This window comes from Loxodonta africana, chromosome X (genome assembly GCF_030014295.1).
Source record: "Loxodonta africana isolate mLoxAfr1 chromosome X, mLoxAfr1.hap2, whole genome shotgun sequence".
In the NCBI taxonomy this organism is placed as follows: Eukaryota; Metazoa; Chordata; class Mammalia; order Proboscidea; family Elephantidae; genus Loxodonta; species Loxodonta africana.
The window spans coordinates 58,748,930-58,767,724 of NC_087369.1; the positions used below are offsets into that span (position 1 = coordinate 58,748,930).

The following is an 18,795-nucleotide window of genomic DNA, read 5'->3' on the forward strand; positions in this document are numbered from 1 at the left end:
GATCACAATAATCAAAAACAGGGACTAAATACAGGTGGCATAGAACTGCCATATGGAGAGGGATGCAAGGCGATATAGGACAACACAAGTTAGGTTTTTACTTAGAAAAACAGGGGTAAATATTAAGGTAACCACAAAGAGGTATAACAACTCCATAACTCAAAATAAAAACCAAGAAAAACGTAACAACGCAGCAAACATAAAGTCAAATACTATGAAAATGAGGATCTCACAATTTACAAAGAAAAATGTCTCAGCACAAAACAGTAAGTGGAAAAATGAAATTGTCAACAATACACATAAAAAGGCATCAAAATGACAACACTAAACACTTATCTATAATTACGCTGAATGTAAATGGACTAAATGCACCAATAAAGAGACAGAGAGTCTCAGACTGCATAAAGAAACACAATCCGTCTATATGCTGCCTACAAGAGACACACCTTAGACTTAGAGACACAAACAAACTAAAACTCAAAGGATGGAAAAAAATATATCAAGCAAACAATAAGCAAAAAGGAGAAGGAGTAGCAATATTAATTTCAGACAAAATAGACTTTAAACTTAAATCCACCACAAAGGATAAAGAAGGACACTACATAATGATAAAAGGGACAATTGATCAGGAAGACATAACCATATTAAGTAATTATGCACCCAATGACAGGGCTGCAAGATACATAAATCAAATTTTAACAGAACTGAAAAGTGAGATAGACACCTCCACAATTATAGTAGGAGACTTCAACACACCACTTTCGGAGAAGGACAGGACCTCCAGTAAGAAGCTCAATAGAGACACGGAAGACCTAATTACAACAATCAACCAACTTGACCTCATTGACTTATACAGAACTCTCCACCCAACTGCTGCAAAGTATACTTTTTTTTCTAGCGCACATGGAACATTCTTTAGAATAGACCACATATTAGGTCATAAAACAAACCTTTGCAGAATCCAAAACATCGAAATATTACAAAGCATCTTCTCAGACCACAAGGCCATAAAAGTGGAAATCAATAACTGAAAAATTAGGGAAAAGAAATCAAATACTTGGAAAATGAACAATACCCTCCTGAAAAAAGACTGGGTTATAGAAGACATTAAGCAGGTTATAAGGAAATTCATAGACTGCAACGAGAATGAAAATACTTCCTATCAAAACCTCTGGGACACAGCAAAAGCAGTGCTCAGAGGCCAATTTATATTGATAAATGCACACATACAAAAAGAAGAAAGAGCCAAAATCAGAGAACTGTCCCACAACTTGAACAAATAGAAAGTGAGCAACAAAAGAATCCGTCAGGCACCAGAAGAAATAATAAAAATGAGAGCTGAACTAAATGAATTAGAGAACAGAAAAACAATTGAAAGAATTAACAAAGCCAAAAGCTGGTTCTTCGAAAAAATTAAAAAAATTGATAAACCATTGGCTAGACTGACTAAAGAAATACAGGAAAGGAAACAAATAACCCGAATAAGAAACGAGAAGGGCCACATCACAACAGACCCAAATGAAATCAAAAGAATCATATCAGATTATTACGAAAAATTGTACTCTAACAAATTTGCAAACCTAGAAGAAATGGATGAATTCCTGGAAAAACACTACCTACCTAAACTAACACAATCAGAAGCAGGACAACTAATAGACCCATAACAAAAAAAGAGATTGACACAGTAATCAAAAAACTCCCAACAAAAAAAAGCCCTGGCCCGGATGGCTATACTGCAGAGTTCTACCAAACTTTCAGAGAAGAGTTAACACCACTACTACTAAAGGTATTTCAGAGCATAGAAAATGACGGAATACTACCTAACTCATTCTATGAAGCCACCCTTTCCCTGATACCAAAACCAGGTAAAGACATCACAAAAAAAGAAGATTACAGACCCATATCCCTCATGAACATAAATGCAAAAATCTTCAACAAAATTCTAGCCAATAGAATTCAACAATATATCAAAAAAATAATCCACCATGACCAAGTGGGATTTATACCAGGTATGCAAGGCTGGTTTAATATTAGAAAAACCATTAATGTAATCCACCATGTAAATAAAACAAAAGACAAAAACCACATGATCTTATCAATTGATGCAGAAAAGGCATTTGACAAAGTCCAACACCCATTTATGGTAAAAACTCTCACCAAAATAGGAACTGAAGGAAAATTCCTCAACATAATAAAGGGCACCTATACAAAGCCAACAGCCAACATCACTCTAAATGGAGAGAACCTGAAAGCATTTCCCTTGAGAACGGGAACCAGACAAGAATGCCCTTTATCACCGCTCTTATTCAACATTGTGCTAGAAGTCCTAGCCAGAGCAATTAGGCTAGACAAAGAAATAAAGGGCATCCAGATTGGCAAGGAGGAAGTAAAATTATCTCTATTTTCAGATGACATGATCTTATACACAGAAAACCCTAAGGAATCCTCCAGAAAACTACTGAAACTAATAGAAGAGTTTGGCAGAGTCTCAGGTTATAAGATAAACATACAAAAATCACTTGGATTCCTCTACATCAACAGAAAGAACATCGAAGAGGAAATCACCAAATCAATACCATTCACAGTAGCCCCCAAGAAGATAAAATACTTAGGAATAAATCTTACCAAGGATGTAAAAGACCTATACAAAGAAAACTACAAAGCACTGCTACAAGACATTAAAAAGGACATACTTAAGTGGAAAAACATACCTTGCTCATGGATAGGAAGACTTAACATAGTAAAAATGTCTATTCTACCAAAAGCCATCTATACATACAATGCACTTCCGATCCAAATTCCAATGTCATTTTTTAATGTGATAGAGAAACAAATCACCAGCTTCACATGGAAGGGAAAGAAGCCTCGGATAAGCAAAGCATTACTCAAAAAGAAGAAGAAAGTGGGAGGCCTCACTCTACCTGATTTCAGAAGCTATTATACAGCCACAGTAGTCAAAACAGCCTGGTACTGGTACAACAACAGGCACATAGACCAGTGGAACAGAATTGAGAACCCAGATATAAATCTATCCACATATGAGCAGCTGATACTTGACAAAGGCCCAGTGTCAGTCAATTGGGGAAAAGATAGTCTTTTTAACAAATGGTGCTGGCATAACTGGATATCCGTTTGCAAAAAAGTGAAACAGGACCCATACTTCACACCATGCACAAAAACTAACTCCAAGTGGATCAAAGACCTAAACATAAAGACTAAAACAATAAAGATCATGGAAGAAAAAATAGGGACAACCCTAGGAGCCCTAATACAAGGCATAAACGGAATACAAAACATTACCAAAAATTAAAAGAGAAACCAGATAACAGGGAGCTCCTAAAAATCAAACACCTATGCTCATCTAAAGACTTGATCAAAAGAGTAAAAAGAGCACCAACAGACTGGGAAAGAATTTTCAGCTATGACATCTCCGACCAGCCCCTGATCTCTAAAATCTATATGATTCTGTCAAAACTCAACCACAAAAAGGCAAACAACCCAATCAAGAAGTGGGCAAAGAATATGAACACACACTTCACTAAAGAGGATATTCAGGCAGCTAACAGATACATGAGAAAATGCTCTCGATCATTAGCCATTAGAGAAATGCAAATTAAAACTACGATGAGATTCCATCTCACTCCAACAAGGCTAGCATTGATCCAAAAACACAAAATAATAAACGTTGGAGAGGCTGCGGAGAGATTGGAATTCTTATACACTGCTGGTGGGAATGTAAAAAGGTACAACCACTTTGGAAATCTATCTGGCGTTATCTTAAACAGTTAGAAATAGAACTACCATACAACCCAGAAATCCCACTCCTCGGAATATACCCTAGAGAAATAAGAGCCTTCACACAAACAGATATATGCACACCCATGTTTATTGCAGCTCTGTTTACAATAGCAAAAAGCTGGAAACAACCAAGGTGTCCATCAACGGATGAATGGTTAAATAAATTGTGGTATATTCACACAATGGAATACTACGCGTCGATAAACAGTGATGAATCTGTGAAACATTTCATAAAATGGAGGAACCTGGAAGGCATTATGCTGAGCGAAATTAGTCAGAGGCAAAAGGACAAATATTGTATAAGACCACTATTATAAGATCTTGAGAAATAGTATAAACTGAGAAGAACACATACTTTTGTGGTTACGGGGAGGGAGGGAGGGTGGGAGAGAGTTTTTTACAGATTCATTAGTAGATAAGAACTGCTTTAGGTGAAGGGAAGGACAATACTCAATACATGGAAGGTCAGCTCAACTGGACTGGGCCAAAAGCAAAGAAGTTTCCAGGATAAATTGAATGTTTCAAAGGTCAGCGGAGCAAGGGCGGGGGTTTGGGGACTATGGCTTAAGGGGACTTCTAAGTCAATTGGCAAAATAATTCTATTATGAAAACATTCTGCATCCCACTTTGAAATGTGGCGTCTGGGGTCTTAAATGCTAACAAGCGGCCATCTAAGATGCATCAATTGGTCTCAACCCACCTGGATCAAAGGAGAAGGAAGAACACCTAGGTCACACGATAACTAAGAGCCCAAGAGACAGAAACGGCCACATGAACTAGAGACTTAGATCATCCTGGGACCAGAAGAAGTAGATGGTTCCCGGCCACAACCGATGACTGCCCTGGGAGGGAGCACAACAGAGAACCCCTGAGGGAGCAGGAGATCAGTGGGATGCAGACCCCAAATTCTCACAAAAAGACCATACTTAATGGTCTGACTGAGACTAGAGGAATCCTGGCGGTCATGGTCCCCAAACCTTCTGTTGGTACGGGACGGGAACCATTCCCGAAGACAGCTCAGCAGACATGAAAGGGACTGGACAGTGGGTAGGAGAGAGATGCTGATGAAGAATGAGCTAATTATATCAGGTGGACACTTGAGACTGTGTTGGCATCTCCTGTCTGGAGGGGGGATGGGAGGATAGAGTTGGAGGCTGGCAAAATCGTCAGGAAAGGAGAGACTGGAAGGGCTGACTCATTAGGGGGAGAGCAAGTGGGAGAACGGAGTAAGGTGTATATAAACTTATATGTGACAGTCTGAGTTGATTTGTAAACATTCACTTGAAGCTCAATAAACGTTTTTTTAAAAAAAAGAAATAGTCCTTACCTTTTAGAGGTACGTACTGACAATTTGCTTTCCCTTTCTCCCATCATATCTTACTAGTTCTCACCCCTCTGGCTTCTGCCACAATGACCCCCTTGGTGTTCCTAGAACACACTAGGTCTTTCCTGATTCCTCTGCTTGATCCTGAAATTTCTTCACCACCATTGCCACTGCCGCCACCCACTCCTTATCTCCTTCACTATTATTCTCCAGAGCACTTATCACCAATTGACACAATATGTTTTTTACTTGTTCATCGCCTGTCTCCCCCTAATACAGTAAGGATTCTTGTTTCTTTGGCTCACTGATGGACCCTTGGTACAAAGAGTGCCGAACATATAGCAGACACTCAATAAATATTTGTTGAATGAATGTATGATTCACTGAATGAATCAGCTGAAAATCCTTGGTCTGGGATGAGAATAGAAAAAGCTCATACCCTGATTCATGATCTCTCTTGAGTACATGGGTATGGGATACTGAAGGAATTCCATTTCCTGCACCCTAGATGTGTGTGATTGTTTTTGCACATTTCCACACATGATAAGGAGCAGAGTCAATTTCCATCACACCCTGGGTTTGTGTGAATTAGCTAGAAGGCTCACTTTCCATCAAGCCCCATGTATGGGAGTCCTGAGAAGGCTCTCTTCTCCTCCATTAGGTGCTTGCAAGGAAGGAACAGGTCAGAGGGACACCCCCTCCTTCTAGGCTGCACTTGCCCCTGAGTGTGAAGGCCTGTGCTTTGTACAAGAGAAAGTTAAGAGAAGGCTCACTCTGCTGCAAAATCTGTGTACTACTAAGATGGAAGAAAGGAAACAGGACAGAGGGTCATTCTCCTTGATGTCAAGGACCAAGCAGCATTAGCATCCCCTGGATACTTACTAAAAATACAATAAACTTCAAGTTCTCTTCTAGCCTCTGAAACCTAGGAGGCTGTGGCTCCTCCATCTTTTGAGACCCCAGAGGTCATGGCCCTACCCTTTGAGACTGAGGCAGCTCTGCTTCCTGTGTTCTTTGTCTCTTCAGCTTCTGCTTCCTGCTTCTGCCACTGCTTCTTGCTGTGTGCGCCGTTTCTAGTGTAACAGCTAGGTTTGGAAGAGTCAGATCTTCATCAACTTGGTTTTGGAGTGTGGGGCTGCTGTTTACAGGTGCCAGCGAGATGGGACCAGATCCAGTGCCCAGAGCTGAGGGGGCAGGACTGCTATGCCCAAGGGACAGTAGAACAGGGCCTGCTGGGGCTAAAGGGGTAGGGTCACCACGCAGATGGACTAGGAGAATGGGGCCATCATTCTCCTAGATAACTAAGACAGACTCTACTCTCAGTACCAAACTCTGTCTTAGTTATCTATTTATCTAAGTTATCCAGCCGTAACAGAAATACCACAAGTGGATGGCTTTTACAAACAGAAATTCATTCTTTCACAGTTGAGGGGGCTAGAAGTCCAAATTCAGGGCGTCAGCTCGACGGGAAGGCTTTCTGTCTGTGTCAGCTCTGGGGGAAAGTCCTTGTCATCAATCTTTCCTTGGTGGAGGAATTTGTCAACACAGGGACCCCAGGTCCAAAGGGCACACCACTCTCCTGGCTCTTGTTTCCTGGTGGTATGAGGTTCCCCCGTCTCTCTGCTGGCGTCTCTCTTTTATATCTCAAAAGAGATTGACTCAAGACACAACCTAATCTTGTAGATTGAGTCTTGCCTTATTGACATAACTGCCTGTAATCCTGCCTCATTAATGTCATAGAGGTAGGATTTACAACACATAGGAAAATCACATTAGATGATAAAATGGTGGATGATCACACAATACTGGGAATCATGGCCTAGCCAAGTTGACAGACATTTTTGGGGGACACAGTTCAATCCATAACATTCTTGACGCCCAGGACCAGCATTATTAGCATCCCCTGGATACTTGCTAAAAACACAAGTTCTCAATTACCACAGCCTCCACCAGACTGAGCCCAGCACAACTAGATGGTGCTGGCTACCACCACCAACTGCTCTGACAGGGATCACAATAGAGGGTCTCGGACAGAACTATAAAAAAACGTAGAACAAAATTCAAACTCACAAAAAAAGGAGCAGACTTACTGGTCTGACAGAGGCTGGAGAAACCCCGAGAATATGGCCCCTGGACACCCTTTTTAACTCAGTACTGAAGCCACTCCTGTGGTTCATCCTTCAGCCAAAAATTAGACAGGCCCTTAAAACAAATAATAATACACCTAGCTCAGCCATGTATACAAGACTAAATGGGGACTAAATGGGCAAGGACAAGAAGACTAGGGGGTCAGGAAAGCTGGAGGAATGGAAATGGGGAACTCAAGATGGAGAAGGGGAGAGTGTTGGTACATCTCAGGGTTGGCAACCAGTGTTACAAAACAATATGTGTATTGTTTAATGAGAAACTAATTTGCCCTGTGAATCTTCATCTAAAGCATAATAAAAAATAAAAATACACATTATCAGACCTCACCCCAGACATACTGAATCAGAAAATCAGGGGTGGAGCCCAGCAATCTGTGCTTTAATAAGTCCTCCAGGTGACACTGATTCACACTAAACTTTGAGAACCACTGGTTTAAATTATAAGAGCTTTGGTGGTGCAGTAGTAAAGTGGTGGGCTGCTAACAGAAGGATTGTCAGTTTGAAACCACTAGCGGCTCCGCAGGAAATAGATGTGGCAGTGTATTTCCGTAGAGGTTTACAGCCTTGGAAATCGACTTGACAGCAACCGGTATTTGTGTCCACATTTATTAGTGAAGAAAGAAACCCTGGTGGCATAGTGGTTAAGAGCTATGGCTGCTAATCAAAAGGTTGGCAGTTCGAATCCCCCAGGCACTCCTTGAAAACTCTATGAGGCAGTTCTACTCTTTTTTTTTTTTTTTTTGGTTTTATTAGTGATGGCACAGATTTTTTTTCTGTCTCTTTCATGTCATTTTATTGCACACACTCCTTAATGTAAAAAGTTATTTCTTTATTTTAATACATATAAATTAATTCACCTTACCTCTTTTCGGAGCCCTGGTGGTGCAGTGGTTAAAAGCTTGGCTGCTAACCAAAAGGTCAGCAGTTCTAATCCACCAGCCATTCCTTGGAAACCCTGTGGAGCAGGCCTACTCTGTCCTACCTGGTCACTATGAGTCGGGATCGACTCGATGGCAACCGGTTATCTCTTTTTATAATCAAGAATTTTGTCTCTTGTTCACATCTGGGGTAAAAATGCTATTCTATGTTGTTTTTAAAAAATTGACTTTTAAAAATCCCACCTGGAATGTATTGCAGTGTAGTATGTTATAATTCTTTATTCTTCATTCTGATATCTAGCAGTCCCTCAACTATTTACTAAATAGCAATTCTTTCCTTATACATGTATTACTTCTGGTTTATCAACTATTAAGTTCCTTATAATAGTTTGGATGCATTGTTAGAATCCCTCCTCTTAATCCAATGCCATAAAGCTTTGATGATTGTTTCTTTGCTGAAGATTAAAATCTCAGAGGATAAATTTTCCATGTTTACATTTAAGAAAATAATGTACCTAGTATCCTTGCCTACTTATTCTTCTAGGCAAATTTCACTATCAATCTGTCAAGTTGAATAAAAGATCCCATGGAGACTTTAGATTAATATAAAGATGTAATACAATTCAAATTAGGGCCTGTTTCATTCTTGCTACTTTTAGACATTCCAAGCAAGAGCATGATATATCTCTATTGATTTATGTCTTCCTTTCCCTGCCTTCCTATTTTCCTTTTATACATTTTTAATAATATTGAGTGTAAATCTTGATTTATTAATTTATGGTTTATGTCTTTATCATAAATGAATTATTTATCATTGTATTTTCTATCTTAGTACATAGGGATGCAGCTTTTTTTTGAAAATTTACCTTATAAATTCTGAATTTATTACCTTCATTTACTTTTATTTGATAATCTTAGAGTTGTATAGGCATGCGTTGATGCATGCAAACATTGTAATATTGTATTTCTTCCTTTCCTATATACATTACTCTTTTCCTCTTTAAGTTTTTGTTTTAATGTGTTAAATATAACTGACAACAGGAGGCATCATTGCCTTCCTGTATTAAGGAGAATGATATTTTCCTTCTTGGTTTTAATTTAAATGGAATCGACTCGATGGCACTGGGTTTGGTTTATTTTTTTAAATAATTTTGAGTGTGCTTTAAAGTGAAAGTTTACAAATCAAGTCAGTCTCTCACACAAAAACCCATACACACCTTGCTACACACTCCCAGTTATTCTTCCCCTAATGAGACAGCCTGCTCTCTCCCTCCACTATCTCTTTTCGTGTCCTTTTCTCCAGCTTCTAACCCCCTCCACCCTCTCATCTCCCCTCCAGGCAGGAGATGCCAACATAGTCTCAAGTGTCCACCTGATCCAAGAAGCTCACTCCTCACCAGCATCCCTCTCCAACGTCCAGTCCAATCCATGTCTGACGAGTTGGCTTCGGAAATGGTTCCTGTCCTGGGGCAACAGAAGGTCTGGGAACCATGACCACCGGGGTCCTTCCAGTCTCAGTCAGACCATTAAGTCTGGTCTTAAGAGAATTTGGGGTCTGCATCCCACTGCTCTCCTGCTCCCTCAGGGGTTCTCTGTTGTGTTCCCTGTCAGGGCAGTCATCGGTTGTAGCCGGGCACCATCTAGATCTTCTGGTCTCAGGCTGATGTAGTTGCTGGTTCACGTGGCCCTTTCTGTCTCTTGGGCTCGTAATCACCTTGTGTCCTTGGTGTTCTTCATACTCCTTTGATCCAGGTGGGTTGAGACCAATTGATGCATCTTAGATGGCTGCTTGCTAGTTTAAAACCCCAGAAGCCACACTTCAAAGTGGGATGCAAAATGTTTTGTTAATAGATTTTATTGTGCCAATTGACTCAGATGTCCCCTGAAACTATGGTCCCCAGACTCCTGCCCCTGCTACGCTGGCCTTTGAAGCATTGAGTTTATTTAGGAAACTTCTTTGATTTGGTTTAGTCTAATTGTGCTGACCTCCCCTGTATTATGTGCTGTCTTTCTCTTCACCTAAAGTAGTTCTTATCTACTATCTAATTAGTGAATACCCCTCTCCCACCCTCCCTCCCTCCCCCTTCTCGTAACCACAAAAAAGTTTTCTTAGTACAACTATTTCTCAAGTTCTTATAATACTGGTCTTATACAATATTCGTCCTTTTGCAACCGACTAATTTCACTCCAGGTTCCTCTGTTATGAAATCTTTCACAGATTCCTCACTGTTCTTTATTGATGTGTAGTATTCCATTGTGTGAATATACCATAATTTATTTATCCATTCATCCGTCGATGAGCACCTTGGTTGCTTCCATCTTTTTGCTATTGTAAACAGTGCTGCAATAAACATGGGTGTGCATGTATCTGTTCGTGTAAAGGCTCTTATTTCTGTAGGATATATTCCAAGGAGTGGGATTGCTGAATCATATGGTAGTTCTATTTCTAGCTTTTTAAGGAAGCGCCAAATCAATTTCCAAAGTGGTTGTACCATTTGACATTCCCACCAGCAGTGTAGAAGTGTTCCAGTCTCTCCACATCCTCTCCAACATTGATTACTTTGTGTTTTTTGGATTAATGCCAGCCTTGTTGGAGTTTGTTGAAGTGAGATGAAATCTCATTGTAATTTTAATCTGCATTTCTCCAATGGCTAATGACCGTGAACATTTCCTCATATATCTGTTAGCTACCTGAATGTCTTCTTTAGTGAAGTGTCTAGTCATATCTTTTGCCCATTTTTTAATTGGGTTATTTGTCTTTTTGCAGTTGAGTTTTTGCAGTATTGTGTAGATTTTAGAGATCAGGTGCTGATCAGAAATGTCATAGCTAAAAACTTTTTCCCCAGTCTGTAGGTAGTCTTTTTACTCTTTTGGTAAAGTCTTTGGATGAGCATAGGTGTTTGATTTTTAGGAGCTCCCAGTTATCTAGTTTTTCTACTACGTTCTTTATAATGTTTTCTATACTGTTTGTGCCATGTATTAGGGCTCCTAACGTTGTCCCTGTTTTTTCTTCCATGATCGTTATCATTTTAGATTTTATATTTAGGTCTTTGATCCATTTTGAGTTAGTTTTTGTGCATGGTGTGAGGTATGGTTCTTGTTTCATTTTTTTGCAGATGATATCCAGTTATGCAAGCACCATTTGTTAAAGAGACTGTCTTTTCCCCATTTAACTGTTTTGGGGCCTTTGTCAAATATCACCTGCTCATAGGTGGATGGATTTATGTCTGGATTCTCAGTTCTGTTCCATTGGTCCATGTATCTGTTATTGTACCAGTACCAGGCTGTTTTGACAACTGTGGCAGTATAATAATTTCTAAAATCAGGTAAAGTAAGGCCTCCTACTTTGTTCTTCTTTTTCAGTAATGCCTTATTTATCGAGGGCCTCTTTCCCTTCCACATGAAATTGGTGATTTGTTTCTCCATCTCATTGAAGAACGTCGTTGGGATTTGGATCGGAATTGCATTAAATGTATACATTGCTTTTGGTAGAAGAGATATTTTTTTAATGTTAAGTCTTCCTTTCCATGACCGAGGTATGTTTTTCCACTTCTGTAAGTGTCTTTTGGTTTCTTACAGAAGTGTACTGTAGTTTTCTTTGTATAAGTCTTTTACACCTCTGGTAAGATTTATTCTTAAGTGTTTTATCTTCTTGGGGGTTACTGTAAATGACATTGATTTGGTGATTTCCTCTTCAATGTTCTTTTTGTTGGTGTAGAGGAATCCAACTGATTTGTGTATGTTTATCTTGTATCCCAATACTCTGCTGAACTATTAGTTTCAGTAGTTTTCTGGAGGATTCCTTAGGGTTTTCTGTGCATAAGATCATGTCATCTGCAAACAGAGATACTTTTACTTCTTCCTTGCCAATCTGGTTGCCCTTTATTTCTTTATCTAGCCTAATTGCCCTGGCTAGGACTTCCAGCACAATGTTGAATAAGAGTGGTGATAAAGGGCATCCTTGTCTGGTTCCTGATCTCTCCATTTAGGGTGATGTTGGCTGCTGGCTTTGTATAAATGCTCTTTATTATGTTGAGAAATTTTCCTTCTATTCCTATTTTGCTGAGAGTTTTTATCATGAATGAGTGTTGAACTTTGTCAAATGCCTTTTCTGCATCAATTGCTAAAATTATGTGATTCTTGTCTTTTGTTTTATTTATGTGGTGGAATATAGAAATTGTTTTTCTAATGTTGAACCATCCCTGCATACCTGGTATGAATCCCACTTGGCCATTATGAATTTTTTTGGTATGTTGCTGAATTCTATTGGCTAGAATTTTGTTGAGGATTTTTGCATCTGCATTCATGAGGGATGTCAGTCTATAATCTTCTTTTCTTGTGGTGTCTTTACCTGGTTTTGGTATCAGGGATACGGTGGCTTCATAGAATGAATTTGGTAGTATTCCATCCTTCTCTGTGCTCTGAAATACCTTTAGTAGTAGTGGTGTTAACTCTTGTCTGAAAGTTTGGTAGAACTCTGCAGTGAAGCCCTCCGGGCCAGGGCTTTTTTTTTGTTGGGAGTTTTTTGATTCCCTTTTCAATCTCTTTTTTTGTTATGGGTCTATTTAGTTGTTCTACCTCTGTTTGTGTTAGTTTAGGTAGGTAGTGTGTTTCTAGGAATTCATCCATTTCTTCTAGGTTTTCAAATTTGTTTGCATATAGTTTTTCATAGTAACCTGATACGATTCTTTTAATTTCAGTTGGGTCTATTGTAATATCACCCATTTCATTTCTTATTTGGGTTATTTGCTTCCTCTCCTGCTTTTCTTTTGTCAGTTTGGCCAATGGTTTATCAATTTTGCTGAGTTTTTCAAAAAATCAGCTTTTGGTCTTGTTAATTATTTCAGTTGTTTTTCTGTTTCGTCTTTCATTTAGTTCAGGTCTAATTTTTATGATTTGTTTTCTTTTGGTGCCTGTGGGTTTCTTTTGTTGCTCTCTTTCTATTTGTTCAAGCTGTAGGGATAGTTCTTTGATTTTGGCCCTTTCTTCTTTTTGTATAAGAGTTCCAGTCTCTCTGCAGCCTCTCCAACATTTATTATTTTCTGTTTTTTGGATTAATGCCAGTCTTGTTGGAGTGAGATGGAATCTCATCGTAGTTTTAATTTCCATTTCTCCAATGACTAATGATCGAGAACATTTTTTCATATATCTGTTAGCTGCCTGAATATCTTCTTTAGTGAAGTGCGTGTTCATATCCTTTGCCCACTTTTTGATTGGGTGGTTCGTCTTTTTGTGGTTGAGTTTTAACAGAATCATACAGATTTTAGAGATCAGGCGCTGGTCGGAGATGTCACAGTGAAAATTTTTTCCCAAGCTTTAGGTGATTTTTTTCTCTTTTGGTGAAATCTTTAGATTAGCATAGGTGTTTGATTTTTAGGAGCTCCCAGTTAAGGTTTCTCTTCATCATTTTTGGTAATGTTTTGTATTCTGCTTATGCCGTGTATTAGGGCTCCTATCGTTGTCCCTATTTTTATTTCTGTGATCTTTATCGTTTTAGTCTTTATGTTTCGGTCTTTGATCCACTTGGAGTTAGTTTTTATGCATGGGGTGAGGTATGGGTCCTGTTTCATTTTTTTGCAAATGGATATCCAGTTGTGCCAGCACCATTTGTTAAAAAGACTATCTTTTCCCCAATTAACTGATGCTGGGCCTTTGTCAAATATCAGCTGCTCATATGTGGACAGATTTATATCTGGGTTCTCAATTCTGTTCTGTTGATCTATGTGCCTGTTGTTGTACCAGTACCAGGCTGTTTTGACTACTGTGGCTCTATAATATGTTCTAAAATCAGGTAGAGGGCGGCCTCCCATTTTCTTCTTCTTTTTCGGTAATGCTTTACGTATCCGGGGCTTCTTTCCCTTCCATATGAAGTTGGTGATTTGTTTCTCCACCACATTAAACAATGTCATTGGAATTTGGATCGGAAGTGCATTCTATGTATAGATGGCTTTTGGTAGAATAGACATTTTTACTATGTTAAGTCTTCCTATCTATGAGCAAGGTATGTTTTTCCACTTATGTAGGTCTTTTTTAGTTTCTTGCACTAGTACTTTGTAGTTTTCTTTGTATAGGTCTTTTACATCTCTGGTAAGATTTATTCCTAAGTATTTTATCTTCTTGGGGCTACTGTGAATGGTATTGATTTGGTGATTTCCTCTACGATGTTCTTTTTGTTGATGTAGAGGAATCTAAGTGATTTTTGTATGTTTATCTTATAATCTGAGACTCTGCCAAACTCTTCTATTAGTTTCAGTAGTTTTCTGGAGGATTCCTTAGGGTTTTCTGTGTATAAGATCATGTCATCTGCAAATAGAGATAATTTTACTGCCTCCTTGCCAATCCGGATGCCCTTTATTTCTTTGTCTAGCCTAATTGCTCTGGCTAGGACCTCCAGCACAATGTTGAATAAGAGTGGTGGTAAAGGGTATCCTTGTCTGGTTCCTGTTCTCAAGGGAAATGCTTTCAGGTTCTCTCCATTTATTGTGATGTTGGCTGTTGGCTTTGTATAGATGCCCTTTATTATGTTGAGGAATTTTCCTTCAATTCCTATTTTGGTGAGAGTTTTTATCATGAATGGGTGTTGGACTTTGTCAAATGCGTTTTCTGCGTCTATTGATAAGATCATGTGGTTTTTGTCTTATTTATATGGTGGATTACATTAATGGTTTTTCTAATATTAAACCAGCCTTGCATACCTGGTATAAATCCCACTTGGTCATGGTGGATTATTTTTTTGATATATTGTTGAATTCTATTGGCTAGAATTTTGTTGAGGATTTTTGCATCTATGTTCATGGGGGATAAAGGTCTGTAATCTTCTTTTTTTGTGGTGTCTTTACCTCGTTTTGGTATCAGGGATATGGTGGCTTCACAGAATGAGTTAGGTAGTATTCCGTCATTTTCTATGCTTTGAAATACCTTTAGTAGTAGTGGTGTTAACTCTTCTCTGAAAGTTTGGTAGAACTCTGCAGTGAAGCTGTCCTGGCCAGGGTTTTTTTTTTTTTTTTTTTGATTCCCTTTTCAATCTCTTTTTTTGTTATGGGTCTATTTAGTTGTTCTAATTCTGATTGTGTTAGTTTAGGTAGGTAGTATTTTTCTAGGACTTCATCCATTTCTTCTAGGTTTGCAAATTTGTTAGAGTACAATTTTTTGTAATAATCTGATATGATTCTTTTAATTTCAGTTGGGTCTGTTGTGATGTGGCCCTTCTCGTTTCTTATTCGGGTTATTTGTTTCCTTTCCTGTATTTCTTTAGTTAGTCTGGCCAATGGTTTATCAATTTTTTAAATTTTTTCAAAGAACCAGCTTTTGGTTTTGTTAATTCTTTCAATTGTTTTTCTGTTTTTTTTTATTCATTTAGTTCAGTTCTAATTTTTATTATTTGTTTTCTTCTGGTGCCTAATGGATTCTTTTGTTGCTTGCTTTCTATTTGTTCAAGTTGTAGGGACAGTTCTCTGATTTTGGCTCTTTCTTCTTTTTGTATGTGTGCATTTATCGATATAAATTGACCTCGGAGCTCTGCTTTTGCTCTGTCCCAGAGGTTTTGATAGGAAGTGTTTTCATTCTCGTTGCATTCTATGAATTTCTTTATTCCCTCCTTAATGTCTTCTATAACCCAGTCTTTTTTCAGGAGGGTATTGTTCATTTTCCAAGTATTTGATTTCTTTTCCCTAATTTTTCAGTTATTGATTTCCACTTTTATGGCCTTGTGGTCTGAGAAGATGCTTTGTAATATTTCGATGTTTTGGATTCTGCAAAGGTTTGTTTTATGACCTAATATGTGGTCTATTCTAGAGAATGTTCCATGTGCGGTAGAAAAAAAAGTATACTTTGCAGCTCTTGGGTGGAGTGTTCTTTATAAGTCTATAAGGTTAAGTTGGTTGATTGTAGCAATTAGGTCTTCCGTGTCTCTTTTGAGCTTCTTACTGGAAGTCCTGTCCTTCTCCGAAAGTGGTGTGCTGAAGTCTCCTACTACAATTGTGGAGGTGTCTATCTCACTTTTCAGTTCTGTTAAAGTTTGTTTTATGTATCTTGCAGCCCTGTCATTGGGTGCATAAATATTTAATATGGTTATATCTTCCTGGTCTATTGTCCCTTTTATCATTATGTAGTGTCCTTCTTTATCCTTTATGGTGGATTTACCTTTAAAGTCTATTTTGTCAGAAATTAATATTGCTACTCCTTCTCTTTTTTCCTTGTTTTTTGCTTGATATATTTTTTTCCATCCTTTGAGTTTTAGTTTGTTTGTGTCTCTAAGTCTAAGGTGTGTCTCTAGTAGTCAGCATATGGACGGATCGTGTTTCTTTATCCTGTCTGAGACTCTCTTTATTGTTGCATTTAGTCCATTTACATTCAGCGTAATTATAGATAAGTATGTGTTTAGTACTGTCATTTTGATACCTTTTTGTGTGTGTTGTTGACAGTTTCAGTTTTCCACTTACTTTTTTGTGCTGAGACTGTTTTCATTGTAAATTGTGTGTTCCTCATTTCCATAGTAGTTGAATTTATGTTTGCTGAGTCGTTATGTTTTTCTTGGTTTTTATTTTGAGTTATGGAGTTGTTACACCTCTTTGTGGTTACCTTAATATTTACCCCTATCTTTAAGTAAAAACCTAACTTGTATTGTCCTATATCGCCTTGTTTCCCTCTCCATATGGCAGTTCTATGCCTCCTGTATTTGGTCCCTCTTTTTGATTACTGTGATCTTTTACAAATTGACTTCAATGATTCCCTGTTTTGAGCATTTTTTTCTTTTTAAAACTAATCTTAATTTGTTTTTGCAATTTCCCTATTTGAGTTGGTATCAGGATGTTCTGTTCTGTGACCTTGTGTTGTGCTGGTATCTGATATTACTGATTTTCTGACCAAACAATTTCCTTTAGTATTTCTTGTAGCTTTGGTTTTGGTTTTTGCAAATTCTCTAAGCTTGTGTTTATCTGTAAGTGTTTTAATTTCACCTTCATATTTCAGAGACAGTTTTGCTGGATATATGATTCTTGGCTGGCAGTTTTTCTCTTTCAGTGCTCTATATATATCATCCCATTGCCTTCTTGACTGCATGGTTTCTGCCGAGTAGTCTGAACTTATTCTTATTGATTCTCCTTTGTAGGAGACCTTTGTTTTATCCCTGGCTGCTTTTAAAATTTTCTCTTTACCTTTGGTTTTGGCAAGTTTGATGATAATATGTCTCGGTGATTTTGTTTTTGGATCAATCTTATATGGGGTTCGATGAGCATCTTGGATAGATATCCTTTCGTCTTTCATGATGTTAGGGACGTTTTCTGCCAACAGATCTTCAAGTATTCTCTGTATTTTCTGGTATCCTTTCCTCTTCTGGGACTCCAATCACACGCAAGTTATTCTTCTTGATGGAGTGCCCCATGATTCTTAGGGTTTCTTCATTTTTTTTAAATTCTTTTATCTGATTTTTTTCAGCTGTATTGGTGTCAACTCCCTTGTCCTCCAGGTCCTCCACTCTGCATTCTAATTGCTCGAGTCTGCTTCTCTGACTTCCTATTGAGTTGTCTAATTCTGTAATTTTACTGTTAATCTTTTGGATTTCTGAATGCTGTCTCTCTATGGATTCTTGCAACTTATTAATTTTTCCACTATGTTCTTGAATAATCTTTTTGAGTTCTTCAACTGTTTTATCAGTGTGTTCCTTGGCTTTTTCTGTAGATTGCCTTATTTCATTTCTGAGGTCATCCCTGATGTCTTGAAGCATTCTCTAAATTAGTTTTTTATAGTCTGCACCTGCCAATTCCAGGATTGTATCTTCATTTGGGAAAGATTTTGATTCTTTAGTTTGGGGAGTTGTAGAAGCAAACATGGTCTGCCTCTTTATGTGGTTTGATATCGACTGCTGTCTCTGAGCCGTCTGTAAGATATCGTAGTGATTTATATTTTCTCACTGAGTCTTCTCTTGTTTTGTTTTCTTACAGTATACGTGGATGGGCTACTAGATTGTGCTGTCTTGATTGTTGTAGCCCTTGAATCACTTATGTCCTATTACCAGCTGGTTTGGGCTGTTACCAGATATATAAGTCTAAGAGTCCATTCTCTATTTTTGAGTAGAATCTGATTTTGGGTCATCCAGTGTGTGGTGCAGACTGTCACCTATCCACCTAGAGGAGTAGTGGTGACAGTCGTGTGCACCAGATTCTAGTAGCAGCAGGGGTTCACACTCCAGGGGGGCAGGATGCTGACAGGCTTGCCTCAAAGTGCCAGTGAGGTAGGTGTGTCTCTATTCCTAAAGTGCTTTGGTGGGTGGGCTCTGCAGCTGTACCTTAGGCACCCAGTGCAAGTCCCTCTTCTGATTGGTAGGTGTCACCATCCTCAGACCTCTAAGGCAGGAGGCTAGGTGGTCCGGGGGGAGCTTCAGCCCTCAGTTCCCCGTTGTGGGTCAGTGAGAGCTCTGTTGAATAAGCAGAGATATCAGACCTGGGAAAGTTGTCTTTCCAGTAATCTGCTAAAACAATTACAGTCAGATCCCTATCAGAATTGCCTTTGCATTATAATAGCCACCTTGTTCCCTGTAGGGATGAAAGCCCAAGACTATGGATCTCATATGCTTGGCTGGAGCTTGTTCTGTATTTCTAGTCCAGTTAGGGAAGGATTTTGGGTCCCTGAGTTTTTTGTGTCTGCTTCT

General features: G+C 38.6%; 1 protein-coding gene across 3 annotated transcripts in view; it reads left to right on the top strand.

Moving 5' to 3' along the window:
* CLCN5 (chloride voltage-gated channel 5) overlaps window positions 1-18,795 on the top strand; it is a 281,331-nt gene that overhangs the window by 164,773 nt on the left and 97,763 nt on the right. The window contains exon 1 of one of the 3 annotated variants that reach the window (XM_064278288.1): window positions 9,489-9,626. The exons of the other annotated variants lie outside the window; for them this stretch is intronic. The gene's annotated coding sequence lies outside the window, so the exon portion shown is untranslated. Of the gene's footprint in view, window positions 1-9,488; window positions 9,627-18,795 lie in introns of those variants that run through there. 3 annotated transcript variants of the gene reach the window in all.